General features: G+C 39.8%; 1 pseudogene across 1 annotated transcript; it reads left to right on the forward strand.

Moving 5' to 3' along the window:
* Nucleotides 1-351: 351 nt before the first annotated feature.
* Nucleotides 352-3,105, forward strand: LOC101296038 (annotated as a pseudogene). Its single transcript, XR_183789.1, has 7 exons — nt 352-562; nt 642-793; nt 888-1,132; nt 1,263-1,388; nt 1,475-2,067; nt 2,178-2,533; nt 2,718-3,105. The product of XR_183789.1 is annotated as a putative laccase-9-like (transcript).
* The last annotated feature ends 1,956 nt before the right edge of the window (nt 3,106-5,061 follow it).

The raw sequence follows: 5,061 nt of genomic DNA on the forward strand, positions 1-5,061 counted from the left end.
TCATAATAAGGGATCCCTTAGTGGAAGGGCCCTATATATATATATATATATATGGTAGAGTTTTTTTCATAGATTTAAGTTGAGTAACTAATATAAGAAAAGTTACCGCGCGCGCCTCTCTGATCTTAAGCTAGTCGTCCTAGCTAGGTTCCATTAGATTGGCACATACATGAGCACGTACTCTATAATTAACATGAGGTCGTTCATTCATTCAGTACATCTTCTGCCTTTGTCGATAAATAAAATTAAGGTACTTGTCGATCGGGCCCCGTCTTCATAGATGGATGGGAGGTTAATTGGACTGTTGGGTGTGGATGAATTATTTCAACACAAGTTTAAAGAGACTTCATATTTTTCAAGTTCTGCAAGACTTGTTTGTGTCCTTCCATAAATAGCTCATAATCACAAGCTGAATCAACCATCAAAGACAGCATAGAAGTAAAGAAGAGGGAGTTGAGAGATGGAAGTGAAGAAAATGCTGGGGCTCCTCTTTGGGATCTTCTTCCTCGATGGGCTGTTCCTCCTCGCTGCGGCTTCTAACGTCCACCACTACAGCTTTATAGTAAGGATCGTCTACGTATATGGATCATGCATGAGTATTTTTCTTCATACCTTAAAGCTTACTGTTAAGATCATTGCAGCTGAAGGAGACGAACTTTACAAGACTATGTTTCGAAAAGCCGATGCTCACCGTAAATGAGCAGTTCCCAGGACCCACTATTCATGTTCGCAAAGGAGATACTGCTTTTGTTAATGTTCACAATGACGGCAAATATGGTGTCACCATCCACTGGTTCTCTCTCTCTCTCTCAAATAATATCGATCACTGTTCTCAGTTTTGATACTCTACTTCACTATGGTTGGACTGATGTAGCTAATTATTCTAGGCATGGAGTGAAGCAACCAAATAATCCATGGTCAGATGGTCCGGAAAACATCACTCAATGCCCGATTCAGCCAGGGAAAAACTTCACTTATGAAGTCATTTTTTCAGATGAAGAAGGCACGCTATGGTGGCATGCGCATAGTGATTGGTCACGAGCCACAGTCCATGGCCACATCGTTATTTTGCCTGAAATAGGAAAGACATATCCATTTCCCGAGCCTTATGCAGAGCAAACACTTTTTCTTGGTACATACATACATATGTGATCTATAATTTTAACCTGTCCCGGTCTTATAGTTCAAATCTAGCTAGTTATGCTTACTCTGTCACATCTAGTATTCGGACTCCCTCTTATTGATACATATGGTATTGGCAGCATCTTGGTTCAATACTGATGTGAAGGAACTAATTGATGATGCTACACTTATTGGAGGTGACCCAGACCCGTCGGATGGATTCACCATCAACGGCTGGCCAGGAGCTTTGTACAATTGCTCTAATGGTATTTACATCTATATGAAATAATGCCAATCGATCTGTGCAAAGACTTTTGTTCAAAAGTTTACTTTCTTCTGTTACATGTTGCAGAAACCATATCGACTTTTGATGTTGAATACGGCAAGACCTATCTTTTTCGTTTAGTGAGTGGTGTGATGAACGAAGAAATGTTCTTCGGAATCGCCGGACACAACTTCACCGTGGTAACTCAAGACGCAGCATACCTCAAGCCAATAGTGACAAGCTACATAATGATAGCTCCAGGCCAAACCATGGACATTCTACTCACAGCAGACCAGTCTCCAAGTTCCTACTACATTGCTGCTAGTCCCTTCTTTGTATTCGGGAGCTCCATTCGACAATACCACCACCACAGCTATTCTCCGGTACACAAACGCAACTGCCCCGTCCTCCATTCCTTTTCCTTCACTTCCCTCGACGACAGACAAAGAATCTGTAGATAACTTCACAAGCAAGTTGAAGGCTTTAGCAAGCGAGGAACATCCCATTAGTGTGCCTCAAAATATTACCAAAAGAATCATTATCACAGTTTCGGTGAATCAGCTACCCTGTGATCTTGTTAATGGCACTTGTGGGGGTCCTCAAGGTAATAGACTGGCTGCTAGCTTAAACAATATCAGTTTCTCTACCCCAACTACAGATATACTGCAACAATACTACAGGTACTGATACATGTGTACATGTGTACATGCTATGCCTACATTTTTTTTTACAGTTTTACCTCAAGCGCGTACTGATACATACAGGTGATTAACTTATGGTAATTGCGCAGCATGTTGAATGATACCAGCTTTGACAGTGACTTTCCTAGTCAACCAGCTGTGGTATTCAACTTTACAGGGGATGATGCAGACGATTATTTACTGCCAGAAGTAGGGACGAAGGCGAAATTGGTTGAGTACGGGGCATCGGTTGAAATTGTGTACCAAGGGACTAATATTGGGAATGCAGAAAACCATCCGATGCATTTGCATGGTTATAGCTTCTATGTCGTCGGATCAGCTTATGGCAATTGGAACGAGACCACTTCTCCGGACACTTACAACTTGATCGATCCGCCGGAAGTGAATACCGTCGGAGTTCCTAAGAATGGATGGACTGCCATTCGATTCGTTGCTAACAATCCTGGTAAATAGAACAACCTTTCTCCTTCTCATACATATTGGATTAATTGCTATGATCTAGAGTTAGGTTTTATGACTAGTATGTGTCCAACCTATAATGGGTAAGTAGTACTATTTGAACTACATATGTTTGCAATCATTTATACTGTGTGTGAATTGCAAACTGAAGAAGAATTTCCATGTTTTAGGAGTGTGGTTTATGCATTGTCATTTGGAACGTCATGCTAGTTGGGGCATGAACACAGTACTTATAGTGAAGAATGGACCAACCAATGATACCAAGATCCGACCACCTCCTCCGAACTTGCCAATCTGTGCTTAGTCTTGGCACCATATGGTCACGTTTATTTTTATTTATGGGGAAGTGAATGCAAGTTTTCTCTTGTTCTTTGCTTTGTATTATTTTGTGAGAGATGTTGGCCTCGTCCCTCTTTCTATGATGTAATATTTCTTTCCTCTTCAATAAAATTCTAAGTTAGGAATTAGTAGGTTATCCTTACCGACAGAAAAGAAAAAAAAAATGTAATTACATGAATTGCCTTTCGAAAATAATATATTGGATGGTGGAAGAAAGAGAAATTTTATTAGCACATTGCTATTTTCTAGATACACACCCCATATTTTTGTAAAAATATTTATTTCCATTTTGCCTTTTGCTCAATAGACTAATCATAACTCCGGCTTCTCTTTTACGGCAAGGATGGTCGGCAACAAGGAAAAGCACCGGGATTGCAAATGTCAAAGCTGGTGATCCTAATTGGTGGGTGGTTGGCTGCCAGAGAGAACTACAAGTAAACAACTACAAGTTTTGATTGCATATGAATTATGGTATGACTTTCTCTTAATTGAGTTAATCCATTCTAAAATTCATTTTGATTACAACCAACAAACCTGAGTTTTCAAAACTGAAATGCCTCTACAAGAGCAAATCATTGAGATTTCGGGTTTCAATTGTGGTTGACTTGGATTCCTTACGAAGCTATTCCATTCCATGTGAAACCATGAATTTGGTGTTAATCGATCAAAACTTTGATTGATAAGTTACATGCAAGGTTTCCCTATATTTATTATAATATATGGGTTTGTATCACGGAGATTTTTCTGAAGATGGAGGAGTAAAAGGAAGAACACAACAAGAGGAAGTATAAGGGAAAAATGACAAAAAAAATTAAAGAGATGTGTATTAAACATATAAGAATGTGTGAATAAAATTAGGGACAATGCCCACTAACCCTAATTTTAAGAATTTTATTCCCACTAACAAAATCAGATTTTAAAATTCCTAAGAGCCAACTTAAACAGCAAAAAGACAAATATATTCTTAATGAATTAAATAAACTACAATAGACCATTATAAGAGTATTATAAAATAAAATTTTTATGATCGGATTCCCACGACCAATGACGTTGACCAAACTCCGGCAACCTTTGACTGGGCTCCGGGGACTGTTGACCGGACTCTGGGGGCCGATGACCGGACTCCGGGGACCGTTGACCGGACTCCGGGGACCGTTGACCGGGCTTCGGCAACCGTTAACCGGACTCTGGGGACCGTTGTGCTTTAGTCACTTATAACAAGTCCCTATTAGGGGCAATATGCCCACTTATTGGGGTCAGTATGACCTCCTACTAGGGTCAGTAGGGCCTCATACTAGGGTCAATAAGCCCTCCTATTGAGGGCAGTAGGACCCTTGAACTTAAATATGTGCTTCAGTCATATATAACATGTCCATATTGAGGGCAATATAACCACCTATTGGGGTCAATAAGACCTTATATTGGGGGCAGTAGGACCTAATATCAAAGAGAACAAGCATGGAGACTCGAGTGATTAGAACCTAATATCACCTAAGTTCTTTCTCATACATGATTTCATCACCGCAGGTTACAAGCAAATTCATCCATGCACGAACAGAAACCAAGCATTATAACTCAAATATGACCACCACTATATCTATCAAGATGATACATCATGTGCACAACCCTTGAATAGGTATCAAAACCATCTATTGGAAATATGTCATGAATAGTGAAAGTACTTGTCCAAAAGCACAAGATACTAATCCCGGATAGCTCAAATTTGCAACCCAATTCCATACCATAGAGAATCAGAGACGATGAAGTGATGAACATATAATAATTGTACAAAACCTCACCATAAACCCCCAATATATATCAAGCTTGAAAAAGGCTCATATAACTCTAAAATTGACAATGCAAACCATTTTCAATGCTGTTAACTATTTCTATTCACCAAAATTGCACAACAATTTTGATTGAGCACCAATTCCTGCTACAATTTTGATTGAGCACCAAAATTAACTATTATCTCTAAGCACCAATTCCATCACTCAATTTCAAATTCATCTCAACAAAAAAAAAAAAAAGTTGTATACAAAATTTGATTGAGCATGAACCTTGAGGCCGGAGAGCGCGATCCAAGCGGAGATCGGCTCGACGGCGGCCTCTTCGAAGAGGTTCTGGAGGAGGGAGAGGTTGGTGAGGGTGGCAGTGCTAGTGTCCAAGGAGGAA

Source organism: Fragaria vesca, linkage group LG1 (assembly GCF_000184155.1).
Source record: "Fragaria vesca subsp. vesca linkage group LG1, FraVesHawaii_1.0, whole genome shotgun sequence".
Taxonomy (NCBI): Eukaryota; Viridiplantae; Streptophyta; class Magnoliopsida; order Rosales; family Rosaceae; genus Fragaria; species Fragaria vesca.